This window comes from Nerophis lumbriciformis, linkage group LG31, assembly GCF_033978685.3.
Source record: "Nerophis lumbriciformis linkage group LG31, RoL_Nlum_v2.1, whole genome shotgun sequence".
In the NCBI taxonomy this organism is placed as follows: Eukaryota; Metazoa; Chordata; class Actinopteri; order Syngnathiformes; family Syngnathidae; genus Nerophis; species Nerophis lumbriciformis.
Window position 1 is genome coordinate 14,630,519 of NC_084578.2, and position 27,856 is coordinate 14,658,374.

Below are 27,856 nucleotides of genomic sequence, written 5' to 3' on the forward strand. Positions count from 1 at the left end.
AGTTTCACTTACAATTAGTGGTTCCTACATTATATATCAATATATATCAATACAGTCTGCAAGGGATACAGTCCGTAAGCACACATGATTGTGCGTGCTGCTGGTCCACTAATAGTACTAACCTTTAACAGTTAATTTGACTAATTTTCATTAATTTCTAGTTTCTATGTAACTGTTTTTATATTGTTTTACTTTCTTTTTTTATTCAAGAAAATGTTTTTAATTTATTTATCTTATTTTTTTTTTATTTTTTTTTTAAAGTACCTTATCTTCACCGTACCTGGTTGTCCAAATTAGGCATAATAATGTGTTAATTCCACAACTGCATATATCTGTTGATATCGGTATCGGTTGATATCGGTATCGGTAATTAAAGAGTCGGACAATATCGGAATATCGGATATTGGCAAAAAGCCATTATCGGACATCCCTACTGATAATATTAATAATAATATTTGCGATTGTGTATTTTGAAGCACAATTTAGACTATAAATACTATAGTGCAAAAACAATTTGACTGTTGTATTTTCCAGACTATAAGCTGTTACTTTTTTTTACTACGTTTTGAACCTTGCGGCCTAAAGTATAAAACAATGTTGCTAAAAAAATGGCAATAATGTTTTTTATTCACAAATAGTTTTCATAAAACACCCACAAAGACTGAAAAGGTGTGTTATTGTTTGTGCTATGGCGCCATCTTTTAGACTAGTTAGACGCATACAGTATTTTCTTCTGTTTAGTGCCTTGAACCGGAAGTACAAGTCGTCTGTTAGCCGTCAATAGCATTTCTAGTCAAATGGTCTCTGCATAACTCCAAGCAACGTTTGTAAGTTTTACTATATAACTAAAATAATTCATAGTTCCTAAACCGTCACGTTTGATAGTAGTGTTTTCATGCGTACTTGTACGTGTTATTGTAATGCAATGCAGCTAGCATCGTTTGCATTAGCTAATATGCTAACACGTTTATGAGCGTGTTAGTATTATTAACTTACAATGGCATTCTTTTTGTATTTATTCAGTATTGTAAATTCACCAAAAAGTCACCGTGGAGTTATTTAGTCTGTTTTGCTGATTGGAAAGCTAGCTTTCGTAGCTCGTGGATCCATGACAATGACTTTTGTTTGATCATCTGTTTTACTGCTGTGATACAGGCACCCTTTGGAAACATTTAAGGTATAAAACCTTTATAAAAATGTTCTGTGTGGAGAATTCATTTTACAACGTATATATCTGCGGCTTATACAGGTAAAAGCCAGTAAATTAGAATAATTTCAAAACATTTATTTATTTCAGTAATTGCATTCAAAAGGTGTAACTTGTACATTATATTTATTCATTGCACACAGACTGATGCATTCAAATGTTTATTTCATTTAATTTTGATGATTTGAAGTGGCAACAAATGAAAATCCAAAATTCCGTGTGTCACAAAATTAGAATATTACTTAAGGCTAATACAAAAAAGGGATTTTTAGAAATGTTGGCCAACTGAAAAGTATGAAAATGAAAAATATGAGCATGTACAATACTCAATACTTGGTTGGAGCTCCTTTTGCCTCAATTACTGCGTTAATGCGGCGTGGCATGGAGTCGATGAGTTTCTGGCACTGCTCAGGTGTTATGAGAGCCCAGGTTGCTCTGATAGTGGCCTTCAACTCTTCTGCGTTTTTGGGTCTGGCATTCTGCATCTTCCTTTTCACAATACCCCACAGATTTTCTATGGGGCTAAGGTCAGGGGAATTGGCGGGCCAATTTAGAACAGAAATACCATGGTCCGTAAACCAGGCACGGGTAGATTTTGCGCTGTGTGCAGGCGCCAAGTCCTGTTGGAACTTGAAATCTCCATCTCCATAGAGCAGGTCAGCAGCAGGAAGCATGAAGTGCTCTAAAACTTGCTGGTAGACGGCTGCGTTGACCCTGGATCTCAGGAAACAGAGTGGACCGACACCAGCAGATGACATGGCACCCCAAACCATCACCCAACCATGCAAATTTTGCATTTCCTTTGGAAATCGAGGTCCCAGAGTCTGGAGGAAGACAGGAGAGGCACAGGATCCACGTTGCCTGAAGTCTAGTGTAAAGTTTCCACCATCAGTGATGGTTTGGGGTGCCATGTCATCTGCTGGTGTCGGTCCACTCTGTTTCCTGAGATCCAGGGTCAACGCAGCCGTCTACCAGCAAGTTTTAGAGCACTTCATGCTTCCTGCTGCTGACCTGCTCTATGGAGATGGAGATTTCAAGTTCCAACAGGACTTGGCGCCTGCACACAGTGCAAAATCTACCCGTGCCTGGTTTACGGACCATGGTATTTCTGTTCTAAATTGGCCCGCCAACTCCCCTGACCTTAGCCCCATAGAAAATCTGTGGGGTATTGTGAAAAGGAAGATGCAGAATGCCAGACCCAAAAACGCAGAAGAGTTGAAGGCCACTATCAGAGCAACCTGGGCTCTCATAACACCTGAGCAGTGCCAGAAACTCATCGACTCCATGCCACGCCGCATTAACGCAGTAATTGAGGCAAAAGGAGCTCCAACCAAGTATTGAGTATTGTACATGCTCATATTTTTCATTTTCATACTTTTCAGCTGGCCAACATTTCTAAAAATCCCTTTTTTGTATTAGCCTTAAGTAATATTCTAATTTTGTGACACACGGAATTTTGGATTTTCATTTGTTGCCACTTCAAATCATCAAAATTAAATGAAATAAACATTTGAATGCATCAGTCTGTGTGCAATGAATAAATATAATGTACAAGTTACACCTTTTGAATGCAATTACTGAAATAAATCAATTTTTTCAAAATATTCTAATTTACTGGCTTTTACCTGTATATGGAAACACATTTTTTCTTCTAAAATGTATTGGGTGTGGCCTATACACTGGTGCGCTCCATAGTCTGAAACATTCTGTATTTAAGTGCAACGTAACTGTCAGAAAAATGTATGTACATTCTCAAAAAACTTTCCGTTCGCTGAGTTCCCAGTGAACAGATGAAAGCTGTCTTTTTAGCACCAAACCAAAGGCTTGGAAAATTCCGCTACGTACGATGGGAGGAGACAGGAGGGGTTATCTATTGTGATCCAAGACTTGCCCAAGCTCTATCTAGACGTAAACCTTTTTTGGTCAGAGCGTGCTGGAAACTATGCAAGAGTACAGACCAGACGTTTCTCCTCAAATTGAGCCAAATTGAATTCTGTCTCTGTTTATTTCCTTGCTTCTCGTCTTATTTAATAGATGTCGTCGATGTTTGAACCTGACAGTAACCCTAAATAAGAGCCCATGTCTCTCCAGTAGAAAAATAACAAAAATATTCAGCATTTTAATCGAAAAAAAAAATCAACATGCTGCTGTCCTCCTCAGCGGCTCACACTTTAACTAATAAAAACTCACCAAGCGACCGTCAATTTTCAGATTCCCCGTCTTTTATTTATTTTACATTGTGGTTGTTTGAAGCAAAGAAACACATTTCTCGCTTGGCTACGTAAACGGGAGAATACCCTGCCACCTCTTGGCTCCTCTCAAATATTTTTTCCCAAAGGTTTATATAGTCCTCAAGAGGTTTGTTATTTGTCTCATTTGACTTAGGTTTCCATGGCAATGGCTCTTCTGATCTTGATGAGATTGTGGGGGAGCTGCCCTCATATAGTAACTACGTCGCACCTTTGTGTCAAGGGCTGTATTGTGTAAAACTATGTTTGTCTGCTTCCTGTATAATCGGCGTCAGAGCTTGGTCCGCATTGCCAGCAGTAAGTCGGACCAGTTTCTAGCAAAGGCTGCCCTTTGTCACCGATTCTGTTCATAACTTTTATGGACAGGATTTCTAGGCGCAGTCAGGGTATTTAGGGGATCTGCTTTGGTGGCTACAGGATCACAGCTGAGTGTGAAGCGACTGGGTTGAGAATCAGCACCTCCAAATGGTTCTCACACGGAAAATGGTGGAGTGCCAGCTCCGGGTTGGGGACCAAACCCTGTCTCGACCGGAGGAGTTCAAGTACTTCGAGGTCTTGTTCACGAGTGAGGAAAGAATGCATCATGAGATCGACAGGCGGATCGGTGTGGTGGATTCTGCATCAGTCCGTGTAGATGGGAGCTGAGCCGGAAGGCAAAGCTCATCAATCATCCATCCGTCTTCTACCGCTTGTCCCTTACAGGGTCCTGGAGCCTATCTCAGCTGCATTCGGGCAGAAGGCGGGGTACGCCCTGGAAAAGTCACTACCTCATCGCAGGGCCAACACAGATAGACAGACAACATTCACGCTAGGGCCAATTTAGTGTTGCCAATCAATCACACTGTATTCATACAACCCTTAATCAAAGGACTTTACAAACCACAAGGACATCCCCTGATCTGAACCCACCTCAGAGCAAAGAAACAATTCAAAAAGCCCAAACTGGGAAAAAGAAGAAACCTTGGGAAAGGGCCGCAGAAATGGGAACCACCCTCTAGTGTGATCGGTGGCAATGGGTACAATTATCATCCTCTAAAAAGGATACACAGCATAAGAGACGCCTCGATTATAGTACGGTATCATAAGTGTCGCACAAATGGACAGAAATGAATACAGGCGTGGAATTTTGAAAAGTTATTTTTTTTTACTGCAACACACGGCACATGTGACGACAAAGGCTGCACATTGTGAACTACGAGGCATTTGTTAAACACAAACTGCCGCTAACTGTACCGACTCTAAAATATGCACAAAAGATGTAATGTTGTACTTTATACAATATATGGGGCAGTGGTTCTTAATTTTGTTGGAGGTACCGAGCCCCACCAGATTCATATGCGCATTCACCGAACCCGAACCGTAATCATAAAATGATGTTATTATATTAAAGAAATACTAATAAAGGTATATTTTACAAACAGAAAGTTACAGGAATGTACACATGATCCCATGTTTACATCTCATTGTGCAACATGTGAATGTTTTAGTGGGAACTAAATGCGATATCTGAAAGGGGTACACATTATTTCCAAAGCAGGGCCCCCCACCCAGACATATAATACTAGTACACAGCTCATGAAAAACAATATGTTATAGTCATTGTAAGTGGGCCAAAACACTTATATTAGAAAATAATCTCATGGAAATGACTGCTGTCATTTGATTACAATAATACAACATTGAACTTGTTATTTAGTCAGGTTTGGGACAGGTGTGCTGCAGGTCTGACGTCGCTCACATGTGCTCCACTGAATGCTCAAGGAGTTTTTGCGTTTGCTCACACATATGGAAAATTAGAGGGAACATTGTTTGGGGGTATCCATAATACGCCGACAGGGAGAAGTTTTTATTTACACGATGAGTCGGGCGTGTCTTGACCTCCGCGGCGGAGGCTCTGCCAAACCCCTGAGGCCGACTCACCGAACCCCTAGGGTTCGATCGAACCCAGGTTAAGAACCACTGATATAGGGTATATGAGTGAAAAACAATATAAATAACAAAAATGATTTGACAAAAATGTGTGTTTTACCCGATGAAATTTTTTTAATTTTTTTTAAAGGACTTTGATATTTTATAGGTCTTTCAGTCTGGGTTTAAACCCCTCCATAGTACAGAGTCAGCATTATAAAGGTTTTTTAATGACAATTTCCGAGCAACTGATTTAGGTGATCATGCGATTTTAGTTTTACTTGATCTTGAAGTGTATTTCTGGTCTTGCCACCCTCGTCCGGACAGAAGGATGTCACGACAGCGTGGCTGGATCAAAAAAGAAAAGTTGCTTTATTACAAGCGAGTGTCATTTAAACAGGTCTACAGTACCCGGAGGAATCTAAGTAAAAAAAAAAATGTTGGACTCCTAACTTGGAGAAGCCAAACCACCAGTCTTAAATTCCTACCTCCTGCCTGTATGTGTGCACTGGGTCGGGAGAGCACGTCCTGACCATAAAAGGAGATGTTTGTATGGAAGTGTCTGGAAAACAACTGCCTTAAGTCATACTTGCCAACCCTCCTGGATTTTCCGGGAGACTCCCGAAATTCAGCGCCTCTCCCGAAAACCTCCCAGGACAAATTTTCTCCCGAAAATCTCCCGAAATTCAGGCGGACTCAGGTCCATGCGGACCTGAGTCCGCTTACCCACAAAATAAACAGCGTACCTGCCCAATCACGTTATAACTGTAGAATGATCGAGGGCGAGTTCTTGGTTTCTTATGTGGGTTTATTGTTAGGCAGTTTCATTAACGTCCTCCCAGACCCAGCGCGGCAACAACACACAACAACAGCAGTCACGTCTTCCGTAAAGCAGTTTGTCTGCCGTAAACAGCAATGTTGTGACACTCTTAAACAGGACAATACTGCCATCTAGTGCATTTGATGAAAGCACTTTTGTGCGTGTCACACAGCAATGCATCATCAGCATGGTTAGACAAATAGTGACAGAGAATAGAACAAGGATGGACAATTCAACCCTTAACTCAACAATGAGTAGATGAGTGTTATGTGTGTGTATATGTGTAAATAAATGAACACTGAAATTCAAGTATTTATTTTACATATATATATATATATATATCTATATTAATCAATTAAATATATATTTATAGCTAGAATTCACCGAAAGTCAAGTATTTATTGTACATATATATATATATATATATATATATATATATATATATATATATATATATATATATATATATATATGTATGTGTGGGGAAAAAAATCACAAGACTATTTCATCTCTACAGGCCTGTTTCATGAGGGGGGGTACCCTCAATCGTCAGGAGATTTTAATGGGAGCATTCGCATACCATGGTTTATATAGGGCACAGAGTGGGTGGGTACAGGCTGGCCTAGGGGCGTGGTGATTGGCTCATGTGTTACCTAGGAGGTGTTTCCGTCTATGGCGGCATGTTGTTACAATTTCGCTGCGCTTGTTGAGGGATGACAGGTCTGGATGGTAAATAATAAACAGTTTCTCTTTCAAGCATAGGTTGCATCTTTTATTACCACTATTGTAAGGTGTGCTGGATGCAAGAATTTGCCATGTTATTGAATATTCAACATATATATTCAATAACATGGCAAATTCTTGTAAGGTGTGCTGGATGCAAGAATTTGTCATGTTATTGAATATTCAACATATATATTCAATAACATGGCAAATTCTTGCATCCAGCACACCTTACAATAGTGGTAATAAAAGATGCAACCTATGCTTGAAAGAGAAACTGTTTATTATTTACCGTCCAGACCTGTCATCCCTCAACAAGCGCAGCGAAATTGTAACAACATGCCGCCATAGACGGAAACACCTCCTAGGTAACACATGAGCCAATCACCACGCCCCTAGGCCAGCCTGTACCCACCCACTCTGTGCCCTATATAAACCATGGTATGCGAATGCTCCCATTAAAATCTCCTGACGATTGAGGGTACCCCCCCTCATGAAACAGGCCTGTAGAGATGAAATAGTCTTGTGATTTTTTTTCCCCACACATACATATATTGCGCTCTACTACGGTATCGAGCACTATTTTTTGGATAACCTTATTAAGACATATATATATATATATATATATATATATATATATATATATATATATATATATATATATATATATATATATATATATATATATATGTATATATATATATATATATATATAATATGAAATACTTCACTTAGTGAATTCTAGCTGTAAATATACTCCTCACCTCTTAACCACGCCCCCAACCACGCCCCGAGCCCCCCCACCTCCCGAAATCGGAGGTCTCAAGGTTGGCAAGTATGCCTTAAGTCATAATTTAAATGTTGGCGTTGTGCTAGACAGGTTGTCTCCTCTCAAGGATATGGTTATCACTTTTTCATTCCGAAGTCCCAATTAGGGCATCTTTCCTACGAGAAGTGATCCAATCCACCTGCGAATATCAAACTAAGGGGCCTTATCTTAGTATGTGCTCAAACTGAAATACCACTGTTTACTTAAACTTGAAGGTTTGCTTTCTCCAACATGACTATGAACATTGACCATATGTAGAACATAATATGAGTAAATTAATTCACTCCAATCTCACAGCAGCATTTGATACAGTGGACCGTAATATTTTAATTAGCCGCCTACAGCATCAGGTGGGCATCTGTGGTACTGCCTTGAGTTGGTTGAAGTCGTATTTGACAAATAGAACCTTCTCTGTAAATGTTGCTGCCGCAGAATCTTCTGTTGCTCCCTTAACAGGGCTCAGTTTTAGATCACGGCTGTTTTCCATGTATTTACTTCCCCTAGGCTCAATCCTAAGAAAACATGACATTTCCTTTCACTGTTATGCCCATGACACACACATTTATTTTCGGTTAAAGAGAAAACATGCCTCCTCAGTGCAGCCACTACTCGCTTGTCTTGATGATATCAAGGCTCTAAATTGTTTTAATTTTAATGATACGAAAACGGAAGTAATAGTGGACCTAGTGGTATTTGTGAGCCCCCGCTGAATAATTATTTAGCCTAAGCCCCGTTTCAGCCACACTAAACCATCGTTTAAAGCCCCCCTCTTCGGACAATTTTTTTACACGGGTAAGTGCGCCATGTATTTCTTGAATCTCCGGCTCTTAGCTTTGTATGGACTCATTGATCGTTTACAAACTGAGTTCGGAGAGGAAGTGATGCCAGAAAAACCACGGCCCACACAGGAAGTGACATCAGAAAGAACGTGCCACAGCCTATAACAACCCGTTCGGTAACTCGGCGGCAACCACTAAAAAGATGGAGGCGAATCATCCAGACATCTTCCTCTAAATCAGTGGTTCTTAACCTTGTTGGAGGTACCGAACCCCACCAGTTTCATATGCGCATTCACCGAACCCGAACCGTAATCATAAAATGATGTTATTATGTTAAAGAAATACTAATAAAGGTATATTTTACAAACAGAAAGTTACAGGAATGTACACATGATCCCATGTTTACATCTCATTGTGCAACATGTGAATGTTTTAGTGGGAACTAAACGCGATATCTGAAAGGGGTACACATTATTTCCAAAGCAGGACCCCCCACCCAGACATATAATGCTAGTACACAGCTCATGAAAAACAATATGTTATATTCATTGTAAGTGGGCCAAAACACTTATATTAGAAAATAATGTCATGGAAATGACTGCTGTCATTTGATTACAATAATAAAACATTGAACTTGTTATTTAGTCAGGTTTGGGACAGGTCTGACGTCGCTCACATGTGCTCCACTGAATGCTCAAGGAGTTTTTGCGTTTGCTCAAGGAGTGTTTGCGTTTGCTCACACATATGGAAAATTAGAGGGAACATTGTTTGGGGGAGAAGTTTTTATTTACACGATGAGTCGGGCGTGTCTTGACCTCCGCGGCGGAGGCTCTGCCAAACCCCTGAGGCCGACTCACCGAACCCCTAGGGTTCGATCGAACCCAGGTTAAGAACCACTGCTCTACATGTACAGACGCTTGTGGAAATCACACATGCATACCTTAAAAGAAAACGATTACAGCTATTTCAGATACAACACTTCTCAGACGGCAAGATAACTTTCGAATATCCACGTCAGCTGTGATTCTACTAATCGAAAAACTTTGTCCATTTGTCGAAGGAGAGACAACAAGAATGCGGGCTCCCGTGGATGTGATAAAAAAAAAGTAGCGTGTGCTTTGTATTACCTCGCCGACGAGAGAAGACCACGGAAAACATCGAATGCATTTTGACTGGCAAAGCAGACTGTATCAGGTATTGTCCGCCATGTATGTCGTGGACTCAACGTCTAGGTCCAGAGTACATCAAGTCACCAAAAAGGAATGGACAATGAACATGAAGGCAAAAGAGTGAAGAGTGTCCTGACCAGATATGTAGATCCCAAGATTGATTGATGTAAAATGTTCTTTATCACATTGTTTACTTTCACGTGTCTATTAAAGATTTTAATAACTTATGATGGCTCAGGTGTGATTCACTACAATAGGGCCTCACAGCACACTGGATTCCAGTTAATTGAAATACCACAACACTGGATATTGTTGAGATACATTAAATTGTAATTTAAGAACTTGCACACAAAGCAACACTGGAGGTGACTATGACGTGCGCATTTTCCACGCATGCGTACTAGCTCGCGTTACGCCGGCGGACGGAGGGGAGTAGGGGGTCTTAAACGACCATTGTGTGTGTGTGTGTGTGGACAAGGATAAGGTTAGGTGGGATTTACCGTGGATAACCTTAGTGTAGAAGGCCTCTTGGCCCCTATGCACGTTAAGCCCATGGTCACCAACCTGGGCTTTTATATTGATAGTGGTTTTAAATTGGACCAGATGGGTGAAAGTCAGCTTTTTTCATTTACGTCAGCTGTCCAAGGTTAAAGACCTTCTCTACAGGCAACAGTTTGAGACAGTAATCCATGTCTTCATTACATCTCGGCTGGATTCCTGTAACACTTTGTGTTTTGGAATTAGCCGGTCCTCCCTCTCACGTCTGCAGCTGGTACAAAATGCAGCTGCCCGAATTTTAACAAGCACAAGTTAAAGAGAGCACATTACTCCTGTTTTAGCCTCACTTCATTGGCTGCCTGTGTATTATTGAAGTCCATTTTAAAATGATTTTATTAGTTTTTATAAACCCCCGTTTCCATATAGATGTAAATATAAACAGAATACAATGATTTGCAAATCATTTTCAACCCATATTCAGTTGAATATGCTACAAAGACAACATATTTGATGTTCAAACTGATAAACATTTTTTTTTTTTTTTGCAAATAATCATTAACTTTAGAATTTGATGCCAGCAACACGTGACAAAGAAGTAGGGAAAGGTGGCAATAAATACTGATAAAGTTGAGGAATGCTCATCAAACACTTATTTGGAACATCCCACAGGTGAACAGACAAATTGGGAACAGGTGGGTGCCATGATTGGGTATAAAAGCAGCTTCCATGAAATGCTCAGCCATTCACAAACAAGGATGGGGCGAGGGTCACCACTTTGTCAACAAATGCGTGAGCAAATTGTTGAACAGTTTAAGAAAAATCTTTCTCAACCAGCTATTGCAAGGAATTTAGGGATTTCACCATCTACGGTCTGTAATATCATCAAAGGGTTCAGAGAATCTGGAGAAATCACTGCACGTAAGCAGCTAAGCCCGTGACCTTCGATCCCTCAGGCTGTACTGCATCAACAAGCGACATCAGTGTGTAAAGCATATTACCACATGGGCTCAGGAACACTTCAGAAACCCACTGTCAGTAACTACAGTTGGTCGCTACATCTGTAAGTGCAAGTTAAAACTCTCCTATGCAAGGCGAAAACCGTTTATCAACAACACCCAGAAACACCGTCGGCTTCGCTGGGCCTGAGCTCATCTAAGATGGACTGATATAAAGTGGAAAAGTGTTCTGTGGTCTGACGAGTACACAGTTCAAATTGTTTTTGGAAACTGTGGACGTCGTGTCCTCCGGACCAAAGAGGAAAAGAACCATCCGCATTGTTATAGGCGCAAAGTTGAAAAACCAGCATCTGTGATGGTATGGGGGTGTATTAGTGCCCAAGACATGGGTAACTTACACATCTGTGAAGAGGCCATTAATCCTGAAAGGTACATACAGGTTTTGGAGCAACATATGTTGCCATCCAAGCAACGTTACCATGGACGCCCCTGCTTATTTCAGCAAGACAATGCCAAGCCACGTGTTACATCAACGTGGCTTCATAGTAAAAGAGTGCATGTACTAGACAGGCCTGCCTGTAGTCCAGACCTGTCTCTCATTGAAAATGTGTGGCGCAATATGAAGCCTAAAATACCACAACGGAGACCCCCGGACTGTTGAACAACTTAAGCTGTACATCAAGCAAGAATGGGAAAGAATTATACCTGAGAAGCTTAAAAAATGTGTCTCCTCAGTTCCCAAACGTTTACTGAGTGTTGTTAAAAGGAAAGGCCATGTAACACAGTGGTGAACATGCCCTTTCCCAACTACTTTGGCATGTGTTGCAGCCATGAAATTCTAAGTTAATTATTATTTGCAAAAAAAAAAAAAAGTTTATTAGTTTGAACATCAAATATCTTGTCTTTTTAGTGCATTCGATTGAATATGGGTTTGCAAATCATTGTATTCCGTTTATATTTACATCTAACACAATTTCCCAATTCATATGGAAACAGGGTTTGTAAATCCTTACATGGTCTTGCCCCGCCTTACCTCTCTGAGCTTTTCCACTTCTATGCCCCCACCCGGTCCCTCAGGTCAGCTGATCAGCTGCTCTTGGAGGTACCGAAATCAAAGCGCAAGCTGAGAGGGGACAGGGCCTTCTCTGTTGTGGGTCCCAAAATTCTGGAACGATCACCCTCTCCATGTGAGACAGGCCCCTACATTGGCTACTTTTAAGACCCATTTTTACTCACTGTCTTTTAACCCAGCATGAGACTTTGAACTCTTTTTAACTTTTGAACCACCTTTTATCTGACTGACTGTTCTTAAGATAATGTTTATCTGATATTTTTTTTATAAAGTTTACCTCTGTTTTAAATGATGTGTTTTAGTCTGCCCTTTGGCTGTGCTTGCACTTGTTTGTGGTGTACAGCCCTTTGTTTGTCAACTGTGGTTGTTTTTAAAGGGCTTTATAAATAAAGTACCGTATTTTTGGCTTTGACCTCGCCGATGCGATCGGCCAGTGATTACTCATCTGGTAAGGACCAGATGAGTCGCCCGCTGGCCTGTTCTAAAAATAGCTCAAATAGCAGCACTTACCAGTGAACTGCCTCTATTTTTTAAATTGTATTTATTTACTAGCAAGCTGGTCTCGCTTTGCTCGACATTCTTAATTCTAAGAGAGACAAAACTCAAATAGAATTTGAAAATCCAAGAAAATATTTTGAAGACTTGGTTTTCACTTGTTTAAATAAATTCATTTATTTTTTTACTTTGCTTCTTATAACTTTCAGAAAGACAATTTTAGAGAAAAAATACAACCTTAAAAATGATTTTAGGATTTTTAAACACATATGCCTTTTTACCTTTTAAATTCCTTCCTCTTCTTTCCTGACAATTTAAATCAATGTTCAAGTATTTTTTATTTTTTTTATTGTAAAGAATAATAAATACATTTTAATTTAATTCTTCATTTTAGCTTCTGTTTTTTCGACGAATAATATTTGTGAAATATTTCTTCAAACTTATTATGATTAAAATTCAAAAAAATTATTCTGGCAAATCTAGAAAATCTGTAAAATCAAATTTAAATCTTATTTCAAAGTCTTTTGAATTTCTTTTAAAAATTTTGTTCTGGAAAATCTAGAAGACATAATGATTTGTCTTTGTTAGAAATATAGCTTGGTCCAATTTGTTATATATTCTAACAAAATGCAGATTGGATTTTAACCTATTTAAAACATGTCATCGAAATTATAAAATTAATCTTAATCAGGAAAAATTACTAATGATGTTCCATAAATTCTTTTTTAAATTTTTTTCAAAAAGATTCGAATTAGCTAGTTTTTTCTCTTCTTTTTTTCGGTTGAATTTTGAATTTTAAAGAGTCAAAATTGAAGATAAACTATGTTTCAAATTTCATTTTAATTTTTTTTCGTGTTTTCTCCTCTTTTATAAAAATGTTAGTGGCTAGCTAGTTAAAATGTGATATTGTGATTTCACAAGACTGTTTTAGAAGTGATCATTTGAAAATGTTCAATTTGAAAAATGTGCACTTAAAGAAAATATAAAAATAAAGTGTTGCATATTGATATTTATCTGTTTCCATATATATTTATTGTGAGAAATCATTAAGATCATCAGTGTTTCCACAAAGATAAATATCATTAATTATTAATAATAACATCGAGTTAACGGTAAATTGAGCAAATTGGCTATTTCTGGCAATTTATTTAAGTGTGTATCAAACTGGTAGCCCTTCGCATTAATCTGTACCCAAGAAGTAGTTATTGGTTTCAAAAAGGTTGGTGACCCTTGGTCTAAGACATAGGGAACCGTGGGAATCGAGAGAAGGGTGGGGACTAAGGTCTACTGTGCCGTCTGGTTCTTGATTTGGCCAGAACGTACTGTTACGATACAGGGGGAAGAAGACGGCACGGAAGCAAGAACGTCGTTAAGCTCTATTATTTAACAATATTATGAAGTGTGTAACTAATCCAAAATATATGTGGTGTGCGACGAGCTGTGTAGTGATTAGCTGAGTGTTACCAGGAGTGTTGAGCGAGAGGCGGAATTCCAAGGGGGGCAAGGCAGGCTTGGAAGTCCAGAGACAGACGGAAGGTCAAGGGCTGGAGCGAGGCGTCGTGGTCAGAGGGCAGGCGTGACTTCGAGATCCAGAGAGGCAGCAGCGAGTCCAGAGGGGATCCGGGAAAACGAGACACACTGCTCGAACGGGGAAAAAAGACGGAAAGCTGGATGACAACACAACACCGGACACAACGAGCACGACGGGGGAAGAACGCAAAGAGCGAGAAAGTGTGCATAGAGGTAGATGTTTCGGCTTACTGTACGGAACAGGTAACTACGTTCCGGCCCGGAACGCAGGTTTGCTCTGGCTTAAGAAGCCCATGGAGCTCATCAGCGACAGGTGTGTTGAGTGCTGAATGATTGCAGCCGCCTGCTGCAGCCGGAGTGGCACGCTCAGCGCACAGATGAATGCGCATAAGGATGCGCCCGGGCCGTGACAATATTCCTGTAATCTTTTCACATATAACTGCACAGCATTAAATAGACATGGGTCGAGACCTGTAAAGTTTCCTATTAAGTGGTTAACGCCATGCTGTCCATCATCACCTCTTACAAAAGGTTAAAGGGGAACATTATCACCAGACCTATGTAAGCGTCAATATATACCTTGATGTTGCAGAAAAAAGACCATATATTTTTTTAACCGATTTCCGAACTCTAAATGGGTGAATTTTGGCAAATTAAGCGCCTTTCTAATATTCACATCAGGAAGCAATCCGCCATTTTCTCAAACACCGAGTCAAATCAGCTCTGTTATTTTCCGTTTTTTCGACTGTTTTCCGTACCTTGGAGACATCATGCCTCGTCGGTGTGTTGTCGGAGGGTGTAACAACACGAACAGGGACGGATTCAAGTTGCACCAGTGGCCCAAAGATGCGAAAGTGGCAAGAAATTGGACGTTTGTTCCGCACACTTTACCGACGAAAGCTATGCTATGACAGAGATGGCAAGAATGTGTGGATATCCTGCGACACTCAAAGCAGATGCATTTCCAACAATAAAGTCAAAGAAATCTGCCGCCAGACCGCCATTTAATCTGCCGGAGTGTGTGAGCAATTCAGGGACAAAGGACCTCGGTAGCACGGCAAGCTATGGCGGCAGTTTGTTCCCGCAGACGAGCGAGCTAAACCCCCTATCGACCCTAGCTTCCCTGGCCTGCTGACATCAACTCCAAAACTGGACAGATCAGCTTTCAGGAAAAGAGAGCGGATGAGGGTATGTCTACAGAATATATTACTTGATGAAAATTGGGCTGTCTGCACTCTCAAAGTGCATGTTGTTGCCAAATGTATTTTATATGCTGTAAACCTAGTTCATAGCTGTTAGTTTCTTTTAATGCCAAACAAACACATACCAATCGTTGGTTAGAAGGCGATCGCCAAATTCGTCCTCGCTTTCTCCAGTGTTGCTGGTTGTGGTGTCGTTTTCGTCGGTTTCGCTTGCATACGGTTCAAACCGATATGGCTCAATAGCTTCAGTTTCTTCTGCAATTTCATTTTCGCTACCTGCCTCCACACTACAACCATCCGTTTCAATACATTCGTAATCTGTTGAATCGCTTAAGCCGCTGAAATCCGAGTCTGAATCCGAGCTAATGTCGCTATAGCTTGCTGTTCTTTCCGCCATGTTTGTTTGTGTTGGCTTCACTATGTGACGTCACAGGAAAATGGACGGGTGTTTATAACGATGGTTAAAATCAGGCACTTTGAAGCTTTTTTTAGGGATATTGCGTGATGGGTAAAATTTTGAAAAAAACTTCGAAAAATATAATAAGCCACTGGGAACTGATTTTTAATAGTTTTAACCATTCTAAAATTGTGATAATGTTCCCCGTTAAATATCCCACGGTCGATAAATTGTCGCACTGCTCGTCATTACGACCTGTTGTGATTTACTTAACACTGCAATTCGGCATGTGGTTTCTTCCAAGTGGCTTGTAATCGGTCCAAAAACAATCATTACAATTACACGATTACAACAACATTTAGCTTGTTAATCATCTGCAGCCTAAAGGAAAAGATTAGGTACAAGACCCATCTGGATTTGAAGAGTTTTTTAATGCGAGTTGTTTCAGGGGTTTTGGGCATGGGTGACTTGCAAACATGTGTAGACAGTCCAACACAAAACCTAAACGGAGTAAGATAGATGTTTGGAAAGGCTTCTGTTTTTCTTTTTTTTTCTCCACAATGCAAACGTTTAGCATTACCATCCAACAATCTCACTGCTCGCTCTCATTCCCCCCTCATAATACTCTGTTCCATTGCTCTGTGAATGAACATGAATCACACTGATATTACATGTTCCTTTTAGAAACTTATTCACAAGACCTTAATAATTCATGAACACTAATGCAAATGGTTGATAAATGGCACTACGACTAATTTATTATTATTGTAATATTAGCTGAAATTGAATAGATGTGTATAATTTGGAGAGTGTTCTATTTTGAGTGGAGACCAGTTTGGATGATTTGGCCAAGGCAGGAAATAAAATTAATTTTGGGGAATAAGTGTCTTTTTACGTTCTTGCACTTTGTCAGGGATTTGTTCAGTCTCTTGGTTTGTGTTTTCACAGTATGGGGTTGTGCAAAGGCGACACAGTGAGGGTTAACCACGAAGTGCGGTGCATTGTTCCTTTACTCTCTGCAACATGTGTTGATCCATTTTTCTCACCGAGACGGTTTTGAGTGCCGTCTTGTTTCCCCGTTTCAAGTCTAGAATTGGAGGCGAGGGGGGTCCAGAAAACCATATTTCATATGGTCCCATTCGTTGCGATTTACATGACACATGAAACGTGACAACTCTGACCTCCAGATGGCAGTAGAGTGTTGATTATCTTAGAATGTGTTTTAAGGCAATTCCAACTTCGACCACAGCTTCAGTTGCAATGTAAAGTGGCACTTTCTATCATTTTCAGCAGACTGCATTGTAAAAGGATTAACCCCCGCCCCCCCACCTTCCTCTAACGGGAGATCCACCATGGACTGGGGCCATATATGAATCCCTTCCCTACTGTATCTGCCGTGACCATCATGTGCCACATAGGTTCTTGAATGTGGCCTGTGGACTGTTGGTCAAGTGGAACACAGTCGTACACATCGACCAAGACCGTCCCAATTGTGCTCAAAGTCTAGTAAATATACAAAACCAGTGAAGTTGGCACGTTGCGGAATTCGTAAATAAAAACAGAATACAATTATTTGTAAATCCTTTTCAACTTATATTCAATTGAATAGACTGCAAAGACAAACAGGTCTGGACTACAGGCAGGCCAGTCTATTACCCGCACTCTTTTACTAAGAAGCCACGCTGTTGTAACAAGTGGCTTGGCATTGTCTTGCTGAAATAAGCAGGGGCGTCCATGGTAACCTTGCTTGGATGGCAACATATGTTGCTCCAAAACCTGTTTGTACTTTTCAGCATTAATGGTGCCTTCACAGACCCATGCCTTGGGCACTAATACACCCCCATACCATCACAGATGCTGGCTTTTGAACTTTGTGCCAATAACAATCTGGATGGTTCTATTCCTCTTTGTTCCGGAGGACACGACGTCCACAGTTTCCAAAAACAATTTGAACTGTGGACTCGCCAGACCACAGAACACTTTTCCACTTTGCATCAGTCCATCTTAGGTGAGCTCGGGCCCAGCGAAGCCAGCAGCGTTTCTGGGTGTTGTTGATAAATGGCTTTGGTTATGCATAGTAGAGTTTTAACTTGCACTTACAGATGTAGCGATTATTTGTAGTTACAAACAGTGGTTTTCTGAAGTGTTACTGAGTCCATGTGGTGATATCCTTTACACACTGATGTCGGTTTTTGATGCAGTACCGCCTGATGATGATGATAACGGATAAACCGCAGTATCCTCGACTATATATATATATATAAATATATATATATATATATATATATATACATACTCCTCTTTTTGCCTTGTTTGTAATTGATTTGTATTAAATGTGCGGCTGTAACTTCTTTTTTTTTAACAAACCAGTTTTCTTCTAAGTAATATGTCAGAACGTGGACTATGGCGGGGTTTGTTTTCCCGAGATGCAAAGAAATTGGAGCGGACATGGCTTGGAGTTAAATACAATATTTAATTTGACCATAAACTACAAAAAAGGTACAAACAAAAGGCGCGCACAAGGCGGATATACAACTTGACTATGAAACAAAAACTAACACTTAGACAGAAACTATGGACAAGAAAAACTACACTTACTGTGACGTGAAACAACAAACACTTACGTGGCACGGCATGACGCATAAACTGGGGAAAAAACAGGGCATGATAATGACAGAGGTAATGTCGCCAGGCCGATTGGCTGGCAACTACAAGCTTAAATACTATGTCATGATTAGTGTCAGGTGTGTGAGTCCAAAAGTGGAACAGGTGAAACTAATGGTTGCTATAGTGACAAAACAAGGGAGTGAAAAAGCAGGAACCAAAAAAACAGTACAAAAACCAAACAGCACATGGCCAAACAAAACATGATCAAAAGACATGACATAATATACAAATGTATTCCAGCTGTTTATCTATTGTATGTAGGAATGCAGTTCATCATAGAACTGGCACCCAATGTTAAAAAAAAGTATTGATTTTTAATCGAGAATCGTTTTGAATCAAGAATGGATTCTGCATCGTATCGTTACCTCCAAGAATCGAATCAAATCGAACCGTGTGGTGCCCAAAGACTTACAGCCCTGGTAAATTCTGGACTCGAGTACACGTACAGTTACTTTGCTGGCATTTTAGAATCCATTCATTCATTTTTTTCGCCGCTTACTCGAGTTCGGGTTGTGCAGGCATCAATCTAAGCCAGACCTGGGCATTGTGCGTCCCTGTCCGGCCCGCGTAAGGCCAATCATAAATTACAAAATACATTTAAAAAAGTATCTATGTCGAGTGTGCAATACAACGGTGCTGCTTTTGTTTTGAAAAGCGTTATTTTATTACTTCCGTGTGGGCGTATTGTGAGTGAATGTGAACAGCGGCAATAACAAATTCCATCCATTTTCTACCGCTTATTCCCTTCGGGGTCGCGGGGGGCGCTGGAGCCTATCTCACCTACAATCGGGCGGAAGGCGGGGTACACCCTGGACAAGTCGCCACCTCATCGCAGGGCCAACACAGATAGACAGACAACATTCACACACTAGGGCCAATTTTAGTGTTGCCAATCAACCTATCCCCAGTTGCATGTTTTTGGAGGTGGGAGGAAGCCGGAGTACCCGGAGGGAACCCACGCAGTCACGGGGAGAACATGCAAACTCCACACAGAAAGATCCCGAGCCTGGGATTGAACCCCAGACTACTCAGCACCTTCGTATTGTGAGGCAGACGCACTAACCCCTCTTCCACCGTGCTGCCCGCAATAACAAATTACAAAATACATTTTTAAAAAACATCAATGTTGTGCGTGCAATACAACTGCGCTGCTTTTATTTTGAAAAGTGTTATTTATGGGCGTATGTCCGTGTGTAACCTGTGAGTGAAGGTGCAAAGCTACAAGTGATGCCCGGTTACCACCGAGATGTCAGCTCACGCTAAAAAAAAAAAAATTGATGACGAATGCCGTGTTTTCAACAAGACATGGACTGCCAAGTATTTCTTTACAGAAATTAAAGGTAAAGCCGTGTGCTTAATTTGTGGTACACAGCTTGCTGTGTTTAAAGAATATATTTTGAATCGCCACTACACGACGAAGCACGAGGAAAAATACCTGAATCTGTCTGATGAAGCGCGCGCAAGAGAGGCTGATGAGTTGATGGTAAAACTGCAAACCCAACAAGGACTTTTTGCTAAATTTCACACCCCCAGATATGCAGCCGTCAGGACAAGTTTCGTCATTTCTCACAAAATCGCCAGAAAAAGTAAGGCGTTTTCTAACGGAGAGTTTATTAAGGAGTGCTTATTGGACTCTGTTGCGCTGATATGCCCGTAGAAGGGGGCACATTTGAGAACGTGTCACTCTCCGGACGCACTGTAATGAGGCGGGTTGAGACCATCACTGGAAACTTGGAGCTTCAGCTGAAGAACAGAACGGTCAACTTTGACTGTTTTTCGCTGGCTTTGGATGAGAGCTGCGATGTACGTGACACCGCCCAGCTGCTCATCTTCTTACGTGGGATAACTGCAGACTTTCAAATCACGGGGTAGCTGGCAGCCATGCAGTCATTTAAAGAGACAACCACAGGTAATGACTTGTTCACATAGGTAAATGTGTGTTTGGACATGTTCGGGGCGGCATGGCGTAGTGGGTAGAGCAACCGTGCCAGAAACCGGAGGGTTGCAGGTTCGCTCCCCGCCTCTTACCATCCAAAAATCGCTGCCGTTGTGTCCTTGGGCGGGACACTTCACCCTTTGCCCCCGGTGCCACTCACACCGGCGAATTGAATGATGAATGATAGGTGGTGGTCGGAGGGGCCGTTGGCGCAAATTGCAGCCACGCTTCCGTCAGTCTAGCCCAGGGCAGCTGTGGCTATGAAAGTAGCTTACCACCACCAGGTGTGAATGATTGATGGGTTCTACATGTAAAGAGACTTTGGGTACTTAGAAAAGCGCTATATAAATCCCAGTTATTATTACCCCTACCAGGAGGATCGTCATACTCGTTCGAGTGACCGCCAATGATGATGATATATAAGGTTATTAATTTTTTTGTTATTATTATTATTATTATGTTAGGAGTGAAATGGGACAAGCTGGCAGGTGTGACAACAGATAGTGATTCCCAGAGCCCAAAAAAAGTCTGCGGGCTATAGAGCGTTTTCTATTCGGGCTCCAGTACTATGGAATGCCCTCCCGGTAACAATTAGAGATGCTACCTCAGTAGAAGCATTTAAGTCCCATCTTAAAACTCATTTGTATACTCTAGCCTTTAAATAGCCCCCCTGTTAGACCAGTTGATCTGCCGTTTCTTTTCTTTTCTCCTCTGCTCCCCTTTTCCTTGAGGGGGGGGGGCACAGGTCCGGTGGCCATGGATGAAGTGCTGGCTGTCCAGAGTCGGGACCCGGGGTGGACCGCTCGCCTGTGCATCGGCTGGGAACATCTCTGCGCTGCTGACCCGTCTCCGCTCGGGATGGTGTCCTGCTGGCCCCACTATGGACTGGACTCTTACTATTATGTTGGATCCACTATGGACTGGACTCTCACAATATTATGTCAGACCCACTCGACATCCATTGCTTTCGGTCTCCCCTAGAGGGGGGGGGGTTACCCACATATGCGGTCCTCTCCAAGGTTTCTCATAGTCATTCACATCGACGTCCCACTGGGGTGAGTTTTTCCTTGCCCGTATGTGGGCTTTGTACCGAGGATGTCGTTGTGGCTTGTGCAGCCCTTTGAGACACTTGTGATTTAGGGCTATATAAATAAAGATTGATTGATTGATAGTTGTCCAAATCTGACGGGGAAAAATGTTTGAGAAATTGACATTTTTGCATTGTATTATACATCAGGAAGTGTTGTGTAAGACATCAAAAGCACTCTGCTTTTGTATAAAGTTAAGTTAGGTTAAATTAAATTATTATTATTATTATTTATCTTACGTTATATCAAAAATATTTTGAGCAAAATTTAATTGAAATATTGTCGGTGTGGCCCTCCAGCAGTGCTCGGGTTGCTCATGCGGCCCCCGGTAAAAATTAATTGCCCACCCCTGATCTAAGCAGAGATGCCCAGACTTCCCTGCCCCTGGCCACCTCCTCTTGTTCTACAGGGGGGACCCCAAGGTGTTGCCAGGCCAGCAGTGAGACATAGTCCTTCCAGCTTGTCCTAGGGCTGCCCGGAGGCCTCCTTCCAGCTGGACATGCCAGAAACACCTCACCAGGCGTCCGGTTGTAGTTCTAGAGTATTTATTAGTAGCCAGCGAGAAGGTATATTTTGGACGTGACGGATTGTGAACAGAGGTCACAACACCGGAAGTATATTACCAGAGGAGGCATGGCTACAGGATAGAGTTGCCAAATGGGGGAATGTTGTCTGAGTTCTTTGCATGTCAATCAATCAATCAATCAATCAAAGTTGATTTGTGTCACAGAGGGCTGCACAAGCCACAACGACATCTTCTGCTCAGATCCCACATCAGGGCAAGAAAAACTCAACCCATTGGGCGCAATAAGATACCTTGGAAGTGACTGCAGATGTGTCCACATATCAGCCGCACCGGACTATAGTCCGCAGATATATCCAAAAATGTTTATTTACATACCTTATTTGTTTCCAAATGGTGCCTGTAACACGGCAGTAAAATGGTTGATCAAACAAAACAGAGGTCATCGTCATGGCTCTCCAATCAGCTAAACAGACTGAATAACTCCACTGTGACGTTTTGGTGTATTTACTGAGTAATTTTGTGAAACTGAAACAATACACAAATAATGCCATTGTAACTTAATAACATTAACACAGAATCCTGTGATTATGTTAGCATAAAACTAATGCTATCGAATCTATCAAATATGCGTGAAAACACTCCTACAGACATCACACATGGGGAGGTTCGGTAAGTAAGAATTGTTTTAGTTATATTGTAAAACTTACAATCGTTGCACGAAGGGATGCATGGAGAATCCTTTTGAGCAAAAACGCTTTGGACGGTTTTACTTTCGGTTCAAGGCAAAACAGAACATACACTCTCAACTTGCAGCACTTGTACAAAAGACGACGCTATAGCATAAAAAACATCAAATCCTCTGCTTGGGTTTAATGAAAACTATCGGCTAAACATTACAGCAATTAGCGGGGAAAAAAAATCATAAATTAGCCGCGCCGTTTTATAAGATGCAGGGATCAAAGTGTAGGAAAAAAGTAGCGCTTTGTAGTCCGGAATTTACAGTATGTACAGTGGTGGTCAAAAGTTTACATACACTTGTAAAGAACATAATGTCATGGCTGTCTTGAGTTTCCAATCACTTCTACAACTGTTATTTTTTGTGATAGAGTGATTGAGTGAAAAAACAATCATGAAGTTTGGTTCTTTTATGAATTTATTATGGGTCTACTGAAAATGTGAGCAAATCTGCTGGGTCAAAAGTATACATACAGCAATGTTAATATTTGGTTACATGTCCCTTGGCAAGTTTCACTGCAATAAGGTGCTTTTGGTAGCCATCTACAAGCTTCTGGTTGAGGTTTTGACCACTCCTCTTGACAAAATTGGTGCAGTTCAGCTACATTTGTTGGTTTTCTGACATGGACTTGTTTCTTCGGCATTGTCCACACGTTTAAGTCAGGACTTTGGGAAGGCCATTCTAAAACCTTCATTCTAGCCTGATTTAGCCATTCCTTTACCACTTTTGACGTGTGTTTTGGGGTCATTGTCCTATTAGAACAATCAACTGCGCCCAAGACCCAACCTCCGGGCTGATGATTTTAGGTTGTCCTGAAGAATTTGGAGGTAATCCTCCTTTTTCATTGTCCCATTTACTCTCTGTAAAGCACCAGTTCCATTGGCAGCAAAACAGGCCCAGGGAATAATACTACCGTCACCTTTTCTCCTCCAAACATATCGCTGGGTATTGTGGCCAAACAGTTCCATTTCTGTTTCATCTGACATAACATGGACAAAGATAAGACCTTCTGGAGGAAAGATCTGTGGTCCATGTCAGAAAACCAACACAAATAGCTGAACTGCACCAATTCTGTCAAGAGGTGTGGTCAAAAATTCAACCAGAAGCTTGTGGATGGCTACCAAAAGCGCCTTATTGCAGTGAAACTTGCCAAGGGACATGTAACCAAATATTAACATTGCTGTATGTATACTTTTGACCCAGCAGATTTGGTCACATTTTCAGTAGACCCATAATAAATTCATAAAAGAACCAAACTTCATGAATGTTTTTTTGTGACCAACAAGTATGTGCTCCAATGACTCTATTACAAAAAAATTACTGGCAACTCAAGACAGCCATGACTTTATGTCCTTCACAAGTATATGTAAACTTTTGCACATGCTAACTTTATTTTTGTAATTTTGCAGCCATATACAAACCCCGTTTCCATATGAGTTGGGAAATTGTGCTAGATGTAAATATAAACGGAATACAATGATTTGCAAATCATTTTCAACCCATATTCAGTTGAATATGCTACAAAGACAACATATTTGATGTTCAAACTGATAAACATTTTTTTTGTGCAAATAATCATTAACTTTAGAATTTGATGCCAGCAACACGTGACAAAGAAGTTGGGAAAGGTGGCAATAAATACTGATAAAGTTGAGGAATGCTCATCAAACACTTATTTGGAACATCCCACAGGTGAACAGGCAAATTGGGAACAGGTGGGTGCCATGATTGGGTATAAAAGTAGATTCCATGAAATGCTCAGTCATTCACAAACAAGGAAGGGGTGAGGGTCACCACTTTGTCAACAAATGTGTGAGCAAATTGTTGAACAGTTTATGAAAAACCTTTCTCAACCAGCTATTGCAAGGAATTTAAGGATTTCACCATCTACGGTCCGTAATATCATCAAAGGGTTCAGAGAATCTGGAGAAATCACTGCACGTAAGCAGCTAAGCCCGTGACCTTCGATCCCTCAGGCTGTACTGCATCAACAAGCGACATCAGTGTGTAAAGGATATCACCACATGTTCTCGAGAACACTTCAGAAACCCACTGTCAGTAACTACAGTTTGTCGCTACATCTCTAAGTGCAAGTTAAACTTCTCCTATGCAAGGCGAAAACCGTTTATCAACAACACCCAGAAACGCCGTCGGCTTCGCTGGGCCTGAGCTCATCTAAGAAGGACTGATACAAAGTGGAAAAGTGTTCTGTGGTCTGACGAGTCCACATTTCAAATTGTTTTTGGAAACTGTGGACGTCGTGTCCTCCGGACCAAAAAGGAAAAGAACCATCCGGATTGTTATAGGCGCAAAGTTGAAAAGTCAGCATCTGTGATGGTATGGGGGTGAATTAGTGCCCAAGACATGGGTAACTTGCACTTGTGAAGGCGCCATTAATTCTGAAAGGTACATACAGGTTTTGGAGCAACATATGTTGCCATCCAAGCAACGTTACCATGGACGCCCCTACTTATTTCAGCAAGACAATGCCAAGCCACGTGTTACATCAACGTGGCTTCATATTAAAAGAGTGCGGGTACTAGACTGGCCTGCCTGTAGTCCAGACCTGTCTCCCATTGAAAATGTGTGGCGCATTATGAAGCCTAAAATACCACAACGGAGACCCCCGGACTGTTGAACAACTTAAGCTGTTCATTAGGCAAGAATGGGAAAGAATTCCACCTGAGAAGCTTAAAAAATGTGTCTCCTCAGTTCCCAAATGTTTACTGAGTGTTGTTAAAAGGAAAGGCCATGTAACACAGTGGTGAACATGCCCTTTCCCAACTACTTTGGCACGTGTTGCAGCCATGAAATTCTAAGTTAATTATTATTTGCAAAAAAAAATAAAGTTTATCAGTTTGAACATCAAATATCTTGTCTTTGTAGTGCATTCAATTGAATATGGGTTGAAAATAATTTGCAAATCATTGTATTCCGTTTATATTTACATCTAACACAATTTCCCAACTCATATGGAAACGGGGTTTGTAGCTTAGTTATACAGCTTGTTATCTGTTAGCATGCTATCTTTAGCGTTTCAGTTCGGCTTGGGCGTTTAAGCGTTCACACACAATTTCTACTGAAATCATGTATTCTACTTTTTTAATATACAGTACCTCTTAAACCAGGTGTTCTTTAATGAAGCAATATTTTCATGGTTTGCCTGTAGATTCCAGGATGGCCACCAATTAAACCAGGGCATAATAGCTTTGCCGAACGCATTTTTCTTAAGTGAATTGTTTTGTTTTTTCATCCAGTGAAGGAAACCAAGGTCACCGTTCAACAGCTATGTTTTATAAAGGTCTCTAGGAAATCCATAACATTGTAAATAGTTGTCTGACTAATTACAAGGCTTTCGATAAAAGCAACCAACAAAAACAAACACATTTTATATCTGCAATTATAGCCTTTCGTGGTAAGCACGCCGGTTTCTTGAACCTACATTGGCGGATGAATAAAATAAAACAGAAGGAGCTGTGTCCCTGTTGGAGAAGCAGCTGGAGGACAAACTCGAGACAATATGACGAGAAGCAACCCCTGCAGGGCTGAAAGCTGTTTACGCTGCAGCCACATCGGGAGATATGAGTTTCATGTCTGATTTGTATCCACATATGACATATGATTTGACTGATTATATACAATTGTGTATCCACTGAAATGGACTACACAGGAAATAGAGATGGCGTACATGGTTCTTTAAAGGGAGTCCCATCTTGAGGAGCCGTTCCTAGAGACTGACTTGTTATTAGCTTTTTTTGTGACTGTTTAATCAAGGAAATAATCAGTGGTAGCAGGAATAAGATAATATGTGTTACGGTACAGGGGAAGAAGACGGCACAGACAGCAGGGACGCCGTTTATCTCTATATTTATTAATATATTAACAATAGAATGGAGTGTGACTGTGCAATGGCGCACTGCTCAAGCGTCCTCTGCGCACGGCAAATCTATGCCACGCACAAAATCAAATAAAAAAATAAGCGCGTAACTATTTTCGACACGACACGGACACGACAGAGAAAACAGTTTTCATCACCATTGTTCAAATATTGTAACGTCTGTCGAGACGCTTTGAGGACATGAATTCCATCGATCACTTTACTGAGCAAAAGTCTTTATTGTCGGCCATAAACACATCACCAAAACATTAGTAAAAAAAATGATATCTAGCAAAACTGATCATTTTCTGCAGTACAAACCAGAACATAAGCAACTTTGTCATATCAACAGCAGCCGCTCGCTCTTTCTCAATTGCGCCAACACATGCACATATGGCACTTAGCCAGTGATGCGTTTACAGCCACACAACAAGTTGGACAACTCCAACACCACACATAAAGTGTCATTCCAGGTCGTTACGCTATGATTTACCAATCAAATGTGTGCTTATTCTAGTGTCATTTATTAGGAATCTTAATTTATAAATATTAGTCATGAAATGATGTTAGTATATTAAATAAATACTAATAAAAATATATTTTTTACAAACAGGAAGTTGCAGGAATGTACACATGATCCCTTGCTTACATCTCATTGTGCAACATGTGAATATTTTAATGGGAACTAAATGCAATGTTTGAAAGGGGTACAAATTATTTCCAAAGCAGGACCTCCACCCAGACAAACAATACAAGTACACAGTTCATGAAAAACAATATTTTTTGTTATTGTCATTGTAAGTGGGCCTAAACACTTATATTAGAAAATAACCTCATGGAAATGACTGCTGTCATTTGATTATAATAATAAGAGAATGTTGTCTGTCTATCTGTGTTGGCCCTGCGAGGAGATGGGGACTTCCGCCTTCCGCCCGAATGCAGCTGGGATAGGCTCCAGCACCCCCCGCGACCCCAAAAGGGACACGCGGTAGAAAATGGATGGATGGATGGAGATTTAACTTGTTATTTAGTCAGGTTTGAGACAGGTGTGCTGCTGGTGTAGCCACAGTGTGCAGGTCTGATGTTGCTCACATGGGCTCCACTGAATGCTCAGGGAGTTTTTGCGTTTGCTCACACACATGAAAAATTAGAGGGAACATTGACTCTGGCTCATTTTCTAGCCCAGTTGGCT